This window comes from Cyphomyrmex costatus, unplaced genomic scaffold (assembly GCF_001594065.2).
Source record: "Cyphomyrmex costatus isolate MS0001 unplaced genomic scaffold, Ccosl1.0 scaffold91, whole genome shotgun sequence".
Taxonomy (NCBI): Eukaryota; Metazoa; Arthropoda; class Insecta; order Hymenoptera; family Formicidae; genus Cyphomyrmex; species Cyphomyrmex costatus.
Genome location: NW_017280495.1, coordinates 26,120 through 43,741, shown reverse-complemented (window position 1 = coordinate 43,741; position 17,622 = coordinate 26,120). Strand labels below are relative to the sequence as shown.

Genomic DNA, 17,622 nt, shown 5'->3' with positions numbered 1-17,622 from the left:
CTACGTTAAAAATGCGGACTGAGTGTTTGCACGTCGCGAAGCGTCTGACGTGACATGACATAATCTTTCCGGACATCCGCAGTGTCATGTCAGGTTTGCCACGTTAAGACTGAGCATCCGAGCTGGTGCAGGCGAACGATCATGAATGAACATGAATGAATGTAGAGTGTTTTTTTTGGCCTACTAAAACAAAGTTAAATCTAATTAAGGCGCTTTCAGCCGGTATGGCCAACATATACTAACTTTAACAAATTTTATACACTTACGTGAGTTATCCGATAAGTCCGTACAAAGTCTAAAATATGGCACCACCAGTATCGAGATTATTTTTAACATTCGGTAACTTTTGAAGGGTCACACACCAAATTTCAATGAGATAGATCTATTACTCTGTGTTTGGCGTTTATTTGAATTGATCAAGTACAATGCGATTTACACTATGAAATCCAAATTCGAAGATTAGAGGGATGCGGAAGGACTTTGTAGCGCAAATCGAATTTTGCGGTCATATTGCGAAATTCTTTCTGGTCCACTTTTCGCAAACCACGGTACTTGAAAAAAATTTTCTAGCAAATTAAAATTCTTAGCTTTAAAGAAGTTTAATTAGCGTATCACACATATAGTGTTGGAAAATCAATTAAACAATTAAATGCAAGCAGTGTTAACAATTTAACATCAATAGTAAGTTACATTACTATGTTAAATTGCTATCTCAACAAAATATTCGACGGTTTTTGAATCAGGACAAAAATATAAAAAATCAAAATATTTATAAAAACATCATGGGAAATCTTGTAATGTTGTCTATAAAAATCAAGGAAATGTTATGGAATTTTACGGTGAGGAATCTGCGGCAGCTGCAAAAGATGAGATGTGTTCCTCTCGACGCGAATTTAGGCTCGTTCGTGCTCGCAGCACATCGAATTGACCGCGTTCGTTTGCGTTCGTTCGCACTCCTTAGTCCGACTCCGCCTTTTAGGTATCATCGTCTGGTCGTCGTGCTGACGTCATATGGCGAACGCCGCGACGACGACGCGACGTCAGGAGCCGTATGCAGGTGAACCACAATCTCGACGTGCACGACGAGATCCGGAGGACGCGAGTGGGAAGGAGGGAAAAACAAGAAGAGAGAGAGAGAGAGAGAGATGGAGCGAAAGGGAGGCGGGAGAAGGGACCAATATGGCGAATCGGTTAAAAGCTATGCACCGGCGTTACGTCCACCAGTCCGCGAGTTGGCACGACGGCAGTGCGTTCGTCGCTTCGATATCGACACGGTCGATAACGCTCCTCTTTTCCTTTTTTTTCTTCCCTTTTTTCTAATTTCTTTTTTTTTTATCGTTTTCTCCCGAAACCTCGACGGAAAAAGAAATCTAACGCTCGCGTGCAGAAGGCCGAAGTAGCGCAGATCTGCGATTTTTCGCGCAAAATTATCGCAAAATATCTTCATCATCATCGTGCTGATCCTTTTCGAAAACGAAAGTTGAGAGAACGGTCAAGAGTGACGATTGATCGGAGATAGAAGAGGAAGAATAAGAAAAAAGAAAAAGGGAAGACCATTTTCGCTTTCGTTGGAGTGTCACGATTGTAGTGTGTGTTACGATTTTTGGACGAACGTTGATCAATTGAGACGTAATCAACGCGTGATAATTAGTAAGTATTGTGAGATATTTTCTCAATACTGTTGATATATTAATCCCTTGATGTTAATCCGGTTTCATCAATGTCTAATGACAGTAATAATAGTAATCAAATTAATTATTTAAATGGTTTAAAGAAAATAATAATATGATTAAGATTAGAGAGAGAAATATATATAAAATTATTATATGATTTTTTATTATTACATCGATACGAAGAAATATTAGTGCTAAACAGTTGATATTAGATAAGTGATATTATAACAATGTAATGAAATAATATAACTATTTATGAAATTGATCGTGTTGATGTTTCTTATATTATGTCAATTTTTATGTTATGTCATATCATAAGAAAGAAAATTGCATAGGTCTTTCTATGAAAACATTATCTTCTTTATTGATGAAACTGGACATTAAGAGGTTAGTGCAATATTGGTGTGATCAATTTTTGATGATATAGATACCGAGAAAATATTATTTGTTTCTGCTGTAAATCGAGATACGAATCCATTGCAATTGTATTGATCTACATGTCTTCGTTATTGGTAGTCAGTAAAAAAAATTCTATAGAATTGGATTTCAATGCTCGTGAGGTCGTAAATTGAATTGAAATATCGAAATAGTTTCGAGAACAGAGTGGCTGACTAACGCACGACTGGACGTCTTAATTATTTTCAATCAATCATCAATCAATCACTCGGGTATCGTTCGAGAAAACCATACAAAATACATCTTCCTTCCTTTCTTCTTACCTTCCTTACTTCCTTCCTTCCTTTCTTCTTACCGCACCTCTTCTCTTATGATTCACGAGCGCGCGATTTAAGTTCAATTCACGTTCCACTCGTTCGCAACATACTCGTGGGAGCATTTAATGAACGTATTTATAGTCGTTAAACCATCCTTATGTATTGAAAGAAGCCTTGAGTCAATGCTTCTCGATGCGAGCCGCGTCGTCGCGCTTCTCTGCGTTTATTTCGCTGTGCGATTAGCAAGCTGGCGGATGATCGCTCATACACAACAAGTCGACAGTTCGACGCCGCAAATGCGTCAGCGGGGGATTCCGCATGATTATTACGATCACCACCCGGCGATCTGCCCGTGAGCGGAAAACCGGAAAGTCGATGGCGTTTCTTTAACTTTTACGCACCTTAGTGCGAAACAAATATACCAGTTGTGAATTTTTTAATGCTCGTTAAAGTATTCCATCCTTATTCGCATATCTGTTTCTTTATCTTTTTTTTACGTGACAATGATAAAACCTGTTACCTTTTAATTGTCGACAATTATTGAACCACAAGAAGAAAAAACCGTTTTACTGAAGTATTTAAAAATATAGCTACACATATCAAAAAATTTTGTTGGACTGTCAGAATTAATTATGTATGTAGGACGTTCAAACTGGATTTGTTGGAGTATTAAAACTCTTGAAAGCATTAATCATGCTTGAATTTCCTACATAATTATTTTGATGGTTCAACAAAATTATTTTTTAGTTTGCATATATTATACCTAAATTTTCAGATATTTTTAGCAAAAGTCATTTTCGAACAGTGTAGCCGTCGAATATTAGACTGTACGAAGGTTTGAATTTTTTCTTGCTCTCTTTCTCTTCCTTTTCTTTTTCGTTTCTTTCTTACACTCTCTCGCTCTTTTGATATGAAAAATGCATATTCTATTTATTTGTAAGGACATGTGATTGAATCATATTATCGTGTAATCACAAATCATGTCTCTTGTTTACGGCTCTAAATGATACAATTCCGAAACAAAATGATGGAGCTTCCATAACAAAATCCCGTCACTGTCGTATGCAATATATGTATATATTGCCGCGCGCGATTTATATTATATAACATGACGCAACGCATAATAGTGTGGTAAGATTAATTATCGCACAATAAGTGACACGTAACACGTTGTCTTGAGTGGAATGCCACGATCGAAATTTCAGTGTTATTCCTCATGATGCATCGTTTGCGCCAAAAGAAGGAAATTTTTTCTTGCGCTTTTTTTGGACGAGATTGGTATTTCCCAGCGTTTTAATGGAGTAAAACGAAAAAAAGATTTGATATATCTACAAATCTTATTTTAATATTCCAAAATTTATCGCGGTTTAAATATTATTGTTTATATGTAATTGACATTGAAGGAATTATCACAATTCAAGAAATGTTAATTTACTGCTGTAAGTGGCTCGCCTAATGATAAAATAAATTTATCATCTATATAGGATAACACATTATGAATGTAATTTCATTTTTCCTGTTGTTTTAACGTAGTAGTTTTTTTTTATTGCACAGAAGTCATTAGATCTATGAAAAAATGTGGAATCGCATAAGGACTTGTTTGAATAATAATTTTTACGATGTATTATGACATGATAATTATGTGTCTGTATATATTATTAAAGTTTAATATCACGTCGTTGTCTAGTATTACGATTTACTGTTGTTTTTTGAAATACAGTTAATTTTAAGTTAGCCATTTTCAATCTCAATGAAATATATTATTCCCGATAAAAAAATGTTTCTATGATGACTCCGCACTTCTTCCTTTTTGACGAGAATTATGAGATTCATTTTTCAGCGTCGAATTCTTTAACTCCTTTAGATCTAATTTTATTGGAACCATATTATCCGAAAAGAAATTTTTTAGTTTAATTTAAGGTCACTTTCTTTAATAAATAATTATATTAAACAATTAATTTTTTAAATTTTGACTATTTTTTACGCTTGTGCGTGCGACGTATTTTTTATGTACATAAAAAAATTTAAACTTTTATAGCTCAATTTGAGGATTACACTATTCAAAAGTAACTTCTTGCTGGAACCTATAAAAATTCATACAAATCTAATGATAATTTTGTTGGACGTCATTTGATCTCAAATGATTCTTTAAATTTGGGGTATATTAATGTACATAGGGTCTAAAGGGATAGAGACTAAAAGAAGAAAAAGATTTATGATATATTTTCTTTCGACATATTTTGCTTTTTAATTTACGCGCGGTACGAGATTGTCAGTATTGCGAAATTTTTGCAAACACGTAAATAAACCGATGGCACAATCGGCGAGAAAACAAGAAAAAACCTTGTTTAATGGAATGTACATATCGTCAAGTATTTGTCTTAAGAGCGAACAAAATGTGCAATTTTTCTTTAGCTTCCGTGAACGTGAAATAGTTTTTTCAAGGATTTTATTTATGATCAGGACTATATATCGACAATCGTATGACCTCTATCTAAGTAATTAGTGTTTGTTCTTGTGCTTCAAGAAATTCGTTTTATCGACAAATGTATTACATGTATTACATGATCGATTTCGTACACATCTGTACTGTTATTTGTTATAATATTTAATGCATGCATATTAATTATATTAATATATATTACATTAATTAACATTTATATCTGACTCGTTTAAATATTCACATAAATACTTTAATTGATTTTAGTGGATTTACCTGTTTTGATTTTCGATAGAATTTCGCCGGAAAACTCGTTCACTTTTATTGAATATCAAATTGATTGAATCAACTTATGTAATCTATCAAACATAAACAAATATTTCTACATACTTCTTTAGTTCTAATTTATGTGTCATGTTTAAGCAATACATAATTGATCTAATTTTCAAAATGCGAGAAATGTGGCAAATTAGTATCATGTAGAACTCTTGACTTGTTATTACACACGATTAGAATAATTTCAAAGCAAAAAAGGAGCACAAAAAGTGCTAATTGATAATTACCGACGATAAATTCTGTCCAACTCTTGGGCCTTCAATTTTCGATTTACCCCTTGTTAATTTTCCTTTTAATTATACATATCTGACATAAAGCATAACTTTATTCGATATTTAATTGCCTATTTAATAATTGCGATTTTTGCTCCAACATTGAAAACTGGTAGTCAGATTTATAAAACATTTCCGAATTGAAAATATAGGATTTTAAATATTTACATGGATGTAATGAAAAAATTTAACTATCTATATAACTTCCACTAAACAGCAAGTAGGTCACATTGGGTGCAGTTACTTTATTTTAGAAATTTCAAGGAGCCTGTATATACACACCTAGAATTTTTCTGTCGCGCATATAAATTTAAATTTTCACCTACGAAGAAAGTTGACCTATTTTTTAATTATATCCTTATAAAATTAATAGAGCATTAGAAAGCTGCGCAAGCTGTTCTAGATTAATTACGGACAACTTTCAGGCTAGATCGGATCAGGAGTCATACCGTTAATTAACATTGCTTTACCGTCGTGATAATACCATATGTAATATACGTCTCATGTGCGTAAATCTAGTGAGCGAAGTAGTCGCTCGTCTACTGGCCGGTGTGCCGGTTACTACTGTATATACAGTAACGCAATCGGTAAAAGCTGTTGTATAATCCACGCGCGAAAGATGCAAAAAGAACGCGTGCTACGCACTTTTTATAGACTTGAATAAGCGTGCCGCGCGTCGATGGAGAACGCGATCGCGTGACGTGATTTCTGAGTCGAGGTGATTCTCCGGTCGATCGATCCACTTTCTGGCTTCGATAACGATCGGTAAGTGTAATCTTCGCCGCTCGCGAATCCATTCGCGTCGATAGTGACTGAATCGCCGCGTACGCAGATTTATCCGGGGCGGCTCGTGGCGCGGCTGATACGCCAACCTATCTGCCGATTACGTGAAACGTGCCACGTTGCGACACGGCCCCGGCAAATTTTCTGACAGAGATCGAAACAAGTCCTGCTTTCTCCCGAATTTTTCAGCGTGCCTCGCCGCATGCGATCTCGCGCGCGGATGTACCCATATTTTTCCTGTCTAACGGAATCCGCGACCTCATGTCTCGCTGGACTCGCCGGACCAGTCATTAACGTCCCGTCGGTTTCATTAATAAATGAAAGTCGCGTGGCTTAGAGCGCGACTGTATATTATCCACCTGCCAAGGCCGGATTGCCGGAACGTCCGTTCTCTCTACATGTCGCGCGTTCGCCACGAGTCGACGGCCGTGTATGAGTTATACTTTACCACGCTCTCATTACGCACGGGGCCACTCGTGTCGTTGGATGTTTACCAATCTCTGGCGACCGTATCGTTCACGCCTTCGCGGAAAAAGCGTCACGCTTGAACGCGTTAATCTTGAGCAAATTTCGACAGGTGTCTGTGCACTTTAGTATACTGAGAAAAAAATGTACTAAATCTTGATAAATAATTGCTCGAATAGTACTAATAAGGTAAATGTCCCAGTGACCAGTGACATATAGCTATGTATATCTGGATACTCACAAACACGCAAGATTTATCATTATTATAACCTAAAAAAAATTCTTTTTTTATTCTAGTATTTATAATAATTATATTATAATATATTTAATTTATGAAGATTATTTTTTAAAAAGCATTTGAAATTAATAATATAAATTAATATATATATGTGTGTATATATAAAGTTTTGTATAAATATCTGGTCATTTACCCTTATATCATTTATTTACGAAAAATAAATGTTTGCTAAATAAAATCTAATAATAGTTAAATTAAATGATTCTTGTACCAAATAAATACATGTTTACATTTAGTAAATAACTGTTCGAACAAACATTTACTAAAATTTAGTATCTACATTTTTCTCTCACAATCAGTATAAGAAATTTCGGTAAGATTTATCGAGCAGTTGAAATGCTCAAAGCGTTTTCTCGCAACTCCACGAAATTCGTAGGAATTATCCGACGATTTCTCTGCTGCGAAAACTACGGTATCTCGTGCGTCGGAATATAATAGGATCGATACAGGATTATTTGGTGAGATCTCGAAAGACTGTTGATAACATGCTTCGATCGTTTTCGTTCGCGGCAGTACATCAACGATGTTGAGGAAGGACTTTAATATGGCGCTTATATAAGGGGATTCTCTCCCTGCCGTCCCTCCGTCTCTTTCTCTCTCTCTCTTTCCACGCGCAGCCATTAATGCGTTACAGCGACTCTCGGTAAGTTACAACTTCATGCAGCTATGCACTTTCCCTGCTCGTTGCAGCTCTGTTGCCGCCGCGGCTGCTGCTCGATCGTTCCCGGTGGTATCGATCACCGATTTGTAAGTGAAAAAAAGAATTGATTACCCTTCTCAATTTGGACTTGATTAGCCTTCCGCAACGAGAAATCCTTGGACATTCGTTGAATTGCGATGTAAAAACACATGGAAATAAAATTTTCGAAGGTCGACTTGTGAGAACCAGAATCTGCTTTCTCGCTTCGATTATATCATCGACCTTTCGTGATCCGCTCGTTATTTGTGTCGGATGAGATAATCCTGTGCAACATCCTCAGGATGTTGTTCTCAAATCCGCGAGTATTCTCTCATTGTTGCATAGAAGTAGAAATTTATTATATTTTTAACTTATTTGTGAAGTTGATCTTTCTTTATAAAAATTATGAAATATTGAAGATTTCTTGTTCTCTCTCTCTCTCTCTCTCTCTCTCTCTCTCTCTCTCTCTCTCTCTCTCTCGAGTTCAATAAACAAATTCGCGGCCGCTCTGTATAACGTAATCGATATAATATAACGATCCGTTTTAAATTGTAAATAAGCTATGGTCATTTCACTGATCTCTCCATGGTATCGTGACGATCGTTTCATCGAGTAGCGAGAGTACAAGCAAACTTAACGAATGAATTATATAACGGAAGATTAAAATGCCGGTTAATCTATTCCGCATCGGCGGAATTATTCAGCTGACATTATCGAGTTACGGCGATTCCCTTACAGTTATGATGTTCGCAACAACAGCGGGTGTTACGATACGCTATGTAAACACAAATTGGACACACGCAATCCGCGCGATTTTTTCGCCCGTTATGTATCTTATGTGTAACGGTACGCGCGTGGCGAACGTTATTTGGTATCCATTTTGATACTAAAATGCCTGAAAAGAATTTACGATTTTGATCATCTAGGCTAATTGCTTTAAAAGACTTCGTCTCTTCTATGTATCTTGGTAATGTTCACAGCGAGATGTTATTAGAGGAAATTGGAGCATTCCTGAAAGGTCAATTCGCGGGAGCAATTATACTCGGGTTCCCGCGAGATTATGTCCCGCTAAAGGTGTTTGAATTCAAACCAGATTCTGCAAATTAAAATTCACTCTAAAACTTACTCTATGTAGGTCAGTAAGAAACTTAACGGTATTTTATGTATACATATATTCAATTTAGTAGGCGATGTCGCGGGAGTTATATTGAGAAAAAAATTACTCATGTGACTCTCATTTAATTAATCATTTATTTAAATTAATTTAGTTGTCTTTATTTCTTTTGTTGGAGAATATGTATGTTAAGGTCAAATATAATATGACTTAATACGTACACTCTTCACCGAAAGAAACAAAGACGGACTGAATTTAGTGAAATAAATAATTTTAGCGTAGCAAAAAATCAAAATCAGCTTCTAATTCGTGGCGATGCTCTCTGCTTAAACCAGAGTTGCCATCAAGTCTCAATATGTAAAAAATTTACTAATTCCGAATTGTATCCATCGAATCCGAAGTGTAAAATGATACAAAGGAGCCATTTACGTAATCATTAATCGATCTTCGGCGTCTTGGAATGTGGTAATTCGGAGCTTACTCCGAAGGCAACAACAATTTTTTATATCGATAATTATCCTCAATTCAAACGATAATGCTTCATAACGTGTTTCCTCTAGGATCAAAGATGCGTGGCTGCAGCCTCGTTGTGCAACTTTAGAAGAAATGGCAAAGGCCGTATCTCCCACAGGTCATTAGAACGTCATTTATTTCACCGCCATCACGAACATCGGTTCGTTCATAATGGCAAGTTATCTCGACAAAATGTAGCCGCGGGTTATTCGTGGACTTATCACCCTCATGTCATTCACGTTTTTCTTCTCGACTGTTGCTAAATTCCACACTGGAATTAACGATGTTCCCTAGTCAGCCCCTAGAATCGTCGTATTTCTGCGAAATTCGCGAAATCGTGTCGTCTCGACCTTGCCCCGGTCTCGTACATGCTACACTGTTATCGCAGTAACTTCGTTACACGTTGCGTTAATGCGTTGTGCATGCTCGTGATGCGCGACCGAGGACAACCGTTGCAGCCGGTTAATTTCAGACAGAGTGATATTAAAGTGGCGCGTGCGTAATGGAAAAGGTCCTCCTAGTATAAAAGTATAAGTAGACGCCTCTGGATTTCGTGGAATGCATTAATTCCGTAATTTTTTGCATCACAATTTTCGCTTGAACTCGTTGACAGGGTGTGAAGAAAAAAAGGCGGCGAAAAGCAATCACGTTATGTCGCGCATTGTAATGCGCGTAGTTCGCAATATTTGCCCGCAAATATGAGCAGAAAAGACAAATGTTTATCAAGTGCATAAATCAAGAGGGTACAACGTTCACGTCCAGCACCGCGTTCCCGCGGGTATGCTTCTACATCAATGACTGTGTCTTCGAATCTATTTTCGACGCCACCCAGACTGTGGTTGGTCTACAAATCCGATTGTCGTGATACTTTCGAGTACTCCTTCCCAAGATATTTTTGGGTAGTCTGTGTTTTATCTAGCTATTATTTATGCACTGACGCATATATAATATGTATATTTTCATTGATATTATTATTAGACAGGATCAGACAGGACATATTTATGAGCGATTAAACTTAGAATTATGTAAATGTAATAATTTTCTGTCTTTCTTTAATCTCCTTAGAATTCCTGCATTAAGACATTAACAGGTGTTTTCTATGTTCTATGTGATTTATTCTAATATATTCCATTCTTTTTGAAAACCTTTTTAATTTGCGCGTAAATAGTAAACGAGCAATTTAGGTTTTATCTGGATATTATTTATGCACGTGACGTATTTATTCATATTTTCATCGATAACGATTTATTATTATCAAACAGGATCTAATTATAGGCAGTTGAATTTAGAATTTATGTAAATGTAATAATTTTCCTTCCTTTTTTAACCTCCTTTGAATTCTTGTATTAAAACACTAACAAGTGCTTTCTCTGTGATTTATTTTAATATATTTCATTCTTTTCAAAGATCGTTTTTAATTTGCGCGAGGTCCAGATTGACAAATTTACAAAAACTGCACTAAATAAAAGTAATTAATTAGCGGCTAGCATTATCGATTATGAATCGTAAGAATTTTTCCATGCATAATGAGCTAATGAGGTCGTTCGAGGCCGTCGCGCATTAAACTCATTATATATACAAGTGTCACCTGTGCATTGCCATTCTGTTAATTACATTAAATAGCTGTTTGAAACAATACTAATTATTATTATTAATCGAAGCTGCATCGAAAAAACATTGATTTATTACAATTGATGATGTCACGAATGAACTATGAGATTTATTACAGTTGCAAGTGTTATATGTGCGAAGCACATCAACCTGCAATTAAGATGCAATATAAAAACTGTGTACGTTCCTCGTCATGTATTACATAATATTAAAGATACGTACGTATTACATGTGCGTTTCAAATATTGTACTTTATATTGACATATATTTTGTAACATGATATAAGCACTACAAGAAGCTTCATGTATATTATATTAATTCAATGCAATATCTAATGCGTATTAAAAAATATTTTTATATAGTCACAAAATTTCTATTTTCCAGCGGTAGATTTTTTATCTTATGTAAGACGAGCTGAATATTTTGCATATAATTGACAATACATAACTTTATTTCTTCATCTGTTTAAAAAAAAAATGTATATGAGAACAATTTTGTACTTTCTACTCATTTTCTCAAGTAGAATTATCGTTTTCTCGATGCTGTATACTACTAGATACGGGACACCCTGTACCTCACACGATACTCTTACATAAACGCGGCGAATTGCGCGTAAAAATCGTAGACGGAAAATGACAGCCGGCAGCACTGCTCTGCTGTCGAAGTGAATCTTCAATCCAATCGGTGCTAAGCAAGTTGCTGTCCAAGGTTTTTGCAATTAACGAGCTCCGCGATCGAAGGTATGCGTGACCCCGAGTATGGTTACGTCGGAAAGAAAGAAAGCTCAACCTTGAGTCCTTGAGACTGCGTTGTCTTTGTTGCGGCAATTAAAGTTGCAATTGAGAAGTCGTGCCAAGTCTCGCTTATGCTCATTTCCACTAATTAATTAAAGCCTGTTTCTATCAATGTAAATGAACTTTAAATCTCGGTTCATTTACTCTTCGTCTTTTTCCAATTGTTATTGTTAGAATCAGAAAAAGATAAAGAATAAGTGGAACCACACTGAGAAAAATGTTCTAATTGTACGAAATTGCTTATACAAAAAGTACAAACGAAACAAATTCTGATAAATAAGAATTCTATTATAGTTGTCGTAACTGAATTTCTGGTTATCTCGAGTTTTGTACTTTTTTTTTATTGAATCTACGAGGATTTCAATTAATGCCATGAGATTTTTTTTCCAGTGCGAGATTAAAGTTATAATCTACTTGATAGAAACGAAAATTTATCTGAATGATCCGTTTGATCAACGATGTTTGATCTCGTACTTATTTTATTTATCGAGCATGATCATTAATCATTTATTTTAATGTTTGCATAATTTCTAATGATAATTGAAAGAGGGAGTGACTTATCATCACGATCGGTGATATATCTCTGCTTCTTTTATGTCAGGCAAATTCGGTTTATCATTTTAATCATTAATTCGTTTATACAAACGATTGCGATCTCTTTGTATAACTTTCACGAAACGACTCTCTCAGCGTTTATCAAAGATTTGGTTTCTTTCGGGCGTGATCAAGTGGACAATTACAATAATCACACAATGGTTAATTGAGACGGCAGCAGCCTCGTGACACGCGCTCCTTCAACGATTTCACGTGTGTTTGTCATTACTTTTGTTACGTGCCGTGATAATTTTGACAGCGAGACACGTTGATCAGCGAGAAAGGAAGCAACGCCTTGTCGAAATGCCAGTCATCCCGGCGACTTCTTGTAATAACAGGAGAGATCACATATACTCAGCAAAATTCATCTTTCTCTTATCTTCGACGTTGATTGTATGGGAAATCATACGAAAGATAATTATACACGTGCTAAAATGCACTGTACTTTTCTATAGCTCTTTAATGACGGTGGCAATCATAACTGCAATCAATATTGTCGACAGAATTGAATACGATTTCAATTACTATCTGCTTTCTTTATCTCGTCATCGATTACTTGACTGGTTAATTCTGGACTTTATTTTGTTGTTACAATTTTTTTAAGTATTGGACTTTTCAAGAATTAGTGTGAACAATTGTTTATCAAATAAAGTTGAAAATTTCAACAGAATTAAGTAAGTTGAATTTTCGTAGATTTTCTTTTTTATTTAGAGAGAAAATTTTTAATTGTTTTTAAGTTTTTATTTAAAATTTAATTCTCCGCCGGTCCAATATATAGGAATTTGAAAGTCGATATCTTTTGATTGTAAAAGTAAATTTAAATGTATAAAAAACAAGTAAATTGATCATAATAGTAAAAAACTTATTGTCAAAGCTTTTTCACAATATTTTACAATGCAAGAATTTTTTAAGATTTTTATATGGTCCGGATATAAAAATCCGTTTAAAAATCCACAAGTTGTTGATGGAAGATGCACAATTCCGCATGAGGATTAACGTATCAAAAATTCGTAGAAAGAAAAATCGTTCTTACATTAGCTAAATATTTTAACAACATAAATTAATTTCCACTGAAAAATCTTTCCTGTATAACAATCGAACGTGTTATTAGATTTGTTATCAGGTTATTACTGCGTCAAAATTTGGAATTCGTCGACGATAGTTTGTCAATCTACAATCGTTTCGCGGCTCCGCTAAGAAAAAACGCGGCGTTCCTCTCTCGTTCCAGCCTTCAGCGTCCGCAGTCAGGGAGAAAGTACGCGATGTTTACACCCTGTCTAAACGTGGAATACATTGTTGTCGAAGATGTAATCGCGAGATCGTGACGTCGCGATAAAATTCGCATCACACTACGTTTGGCGGCTACGTTAATCGTTCTCTATCTTCGAGTCCGCCTACTTTTCTATCCAGGAATAGATTACGCGGCGCGCTATCGCGCAGCTCGCTACCGCGCCTTTTATTCTTTTACCTTTTTTCTCCCTTTTCTTTCTTTTTTCTTTGTCTTACTACGATCTCTTCATCCCGACCGCGGTTATGCAATCGCGTCGCGTAATACGAGAATTCACGACGTGCGTTTGCACTTTCCGTGGATTCCCTGCAGGTAACAACGATTTGACACCTGCCAGCGTTCAAGTATTGACTAATCTTTCTCTCTTTCTCTCTCTTTTTTAGCATTAATCACATGCAATTATTTATAAGAACGATAATTTGCGCGTTAAAATAAAACATGTTGCGGTTTCATGTCGTCCGGTCTCCGTGATTACGGCTCGCTTTCTTCAGCTTCACGCACGCCGATTATCGGCGCTTAAATTGATACGTAAGAATAACAGTATTAATGACATAGAATTTACAATAACTAGCAATTATTATTACATTATATTGTGCCTAATCTTTATTTATCATTTTATTACTATCCCTTTTTAGATATTTCTAAATTAATTTTAAAGAATTAATACAAACATATTTGTGATAAAAGTACGTATTTATTCATATTTTTCCTAAAATATTTTATATTATATAAAATAAATAAATAAACTTTTTACACACATACACACCCACACATTATTTTTTTTATAAATACTTTAAAAAAGATCGAATTGTTTTCCGATAGCTCTAAAATGACGAAATAGATCGTGTTTTCCAGCGCAATACATAATTCTCTCGCGGCAGATGCCGCCTAATCAAATCTCGTAATTGAATATGCTGAACCAGCTTCGTTCATTATATCGAAGTCGTAATCTGCGACAGTCGTCGGATCCAGCACTTTTCTCCAGCGTGCTGGACAGTGACAGCACGCGACCGCAATTTCTCGGAGTGTCAACGACGACGGCATGCCGGGTCCGATAAGCCTTTCTCCGTTCCCGCTCTTTTCTCTCTTTCTCTCTCCCGCTCCCTCTCTGTCTCCAACTCTCTCTTTCTCTCTCCTTCTCCCGCCGCGTCTTTGTCATCTTTTTCCGTTTCGTTACTCAAGCGCGCGAGTTACTATTACTTAAGACCAGCTGGTTGCGTCGCATATAATAGTTACTTGCACTTTCGGCTTACCGTTCAAGCAGTGCTGGATGCAGAAAACTTCAGTAAAGCGATAGTACAACAGAGAGGATTAATTTTATCTGACTATTGTACCATTGCACTATTGTCAGCGTCTACCCCATAATTTGGAATACGCATGTAAAATCAAATACACGTGTGTATTATTTTTTGTAAATAACAGCAATGAGAAATTAATTGAATTAGCAGTTATTCTCTGGCAGTAGTCTGGTGACTCGAGCCGACGAACGATATACTTGATGTATGCTCAGTGATATTTATACAACTACTATTTAGCATTCTAAATGCAGGAATTTTATTTAATTAAAAGTATACGGGCTGAAACACTTAATAGAATTTTTTAAGCGTTATCTTTTAATGAATGTTTCAGTTATTTTATTTTCTTTTTTACTATTTAAAAACATGCTAATGTTTTTAACAATGCAAAATACTCGATCCTAAAGACTATTGTTGGAAGAACGACACATTAGTTAACATAATGCTTACTCTCTATCATGAAGAAAGTATGCGCGTTTTTATCTATCGAGCAGAACATAGATCTAATTTATATAATTTTGGATACATTTTTAAAATTGTTTATTCTTGATTTTATATTGGCATGCGAAGATTGTTGCAACTTAAAATTTTCTAAGTGAATACGAATTTTTTATATGCTCACACATATATTTTCATAAATAAGAAATTTTTCTCGAGAAATCGGCTATAAAAATCACCTATGTCGATTATATTAATTGGTTAAAAAAAAAAAGAGAATAGTCATTTCCCCGTGTCATCTGATCAATATTTAAAAAAAAAAGGATATTATTTTATTTATCTATAAATATCACCGCATAGATAAAAAGGTAACAATTTAAAATTAGCAACTTTTTAGTAGAGCAAATTTTTTAAAATTCTTTCTATATTGGAATAATGTATAAATTAGAATAGTAAATATACATAACTTCACTTTCTTTCTATGTATTTCCAATTATAATGTATCTTTAAAACTATGTCATGAGTTTTTAAAATTCAAATACATTAATCTTAGTAGAGTTGTGTAAATTTCATCTCTTATCATTTTTATGAGTTACAACACTTCCGTATAAGCATTATGTTAACTAATGTGTCGTTCTTCCAACTTTAGGATCGAGTATTTTGCATTGTGTTTAAAAAATTAGCATTTTTTTAAATAGTAAAAAAGAAACCCTAAAGACTAAAACATATCATTATAGAAAAACGATTTTATTTATGTTACTTTTTTTTATCAATGTGATATCGTTTTACATTTATTTCGCTTCTTCTCTTGTACACTGAGAAAAATATGCTGAATTTTCATAAATATTTATTTGAATAATACTTTACATTTACTTATAATAAATAGTTATATATACTAAATAAAAAAAATTATATTTAAATGAAATTAATGGTTCTTGTGCCAAATAAATATATGTTTACATTTAATAAATATTCAGCTAGTTTATCTATTCCAATGAATATTTATTATAAGTTAATACAACATTTTTCTTTCAGTGTAACAATATCAATATCTATAAATTTAAAGGAAATTGCGATACTTTTTATTAGTGTTTATTTCTCGGCTTGTGAATAAAATTTTTAATGACTAAACCATTTTTTTCATTCAAAAAATCAATTCAGTCGACATTAATAAAAAGTAATATAACATTAATATATTATAATTTCGCATTCAACAATATACCTAAATGTAACATAACACATAGTATTATATAACAGTTACACTGTTGAGTGCAAAATTATGTATCGTAAATATTATGTTATTTTTAGTTAATGTCAACTGGAAATTGAAGTAGAATGATAAGATTAGGGGCTGGGTCCTCTGGATCCGTCACTGGTTTTCATGTGTGTGAGCCACGTTCGTTAACTTTTCTACATGGTACCGTTTAACGCAGCCGAGTCTACAAGTACATATCAACGACGACGATCCGAGCTTGAAGTTACTTTCACGACCGGCGTTCGCAAGATTGGACGCGTTCCAGTAGCCGTAGCTAATGCCGTCGACGACGACGACGACATCGTCATCCACGTCGTCGTCGTCGTCGTTGTTTCATGTCCCAATTTAACCCTTCGCGACATGCGGCCGTGTTACGCGAACGCATTATACCGTACCGTGATTATCGTAAAAATCATTATGCAACCATAGCAGATAGCGTCCCCGCCGTTTATTTGCGCAAGTAGATAAAGTCGAGGCGACCTCGTCGCACCACGCCGTCATACTATTCCCGCAAAGAATACAGTCGTTGCACTCTCTTGCCAACTTTTATAATACGCGAAGAGAAAAGCGAATTTCCGCCCGTGTCATCCGGTGCAGATATCGGCCGTCAGATTGTTTAACAATTTACGGAGGACAGCTCTTGATTAGGCTGGGCGATAAGTCCGTCATTAGCTCAGATTATCGTCACTCTGTGATTTTATCTTGGACCATAAGTAGTCGTGGACAAATGTGTCTTCGATTAAATAAAGACGCTGACCTATCCTCTTTAGATAACGTGTACATTGTAATGTACATTATTAAATTCGTGTAATGTCAAATTATATTCAATTTAAGTTACTTTTAATCATTTCTATTTAGGTCGCCATTGCTTCTATCTAATATGTCGTTAATTTGATTGAAACAATGGAATTAAATGATTTAATTCAAGAAAATTTATTAAATTTATTAAATTGGACAAATTTAGTTTATTACATTTTGGCACACATTTGGCACAAATTTGATTCCCTGTATTTTGACACACACGGAGGTTAAAAATAACAAAATCTAATAGAATAAATAAA

The 17,622-nt window shown here is 35.0% G+C and overlaps 1 protein-coding gene across 4 annotated transcripts in view; it reads left to right on the top strand.

Annotated features, from left to right (window-relative positions):
• Positions 1 to 17,622, top strand: part of LOC108781853 (elongation of very long chain fatty acids protein AAEL008004) — a 54,799-nt gene that overhangs the window by 20,246 nt on the left and 16,931 nt on the right. For 2 of the 4 annotated variants that reach the window (XM_018549961.1, XM_018549964.1), the window contains exon 1: positions 1,364 to 1,650. The exons of the other annotated variants lie outside the window; for them this stretch is intronic. The gene's annotated coding sequence lies outside the window, so the exon portion shown is untranslated. Of the gene's footprint in view, positions 1 to 1,363; positions 1,651 to 17,622 lie in introns of those variants that run through there. 4 annotated transcript variants of the gene reach the window in all.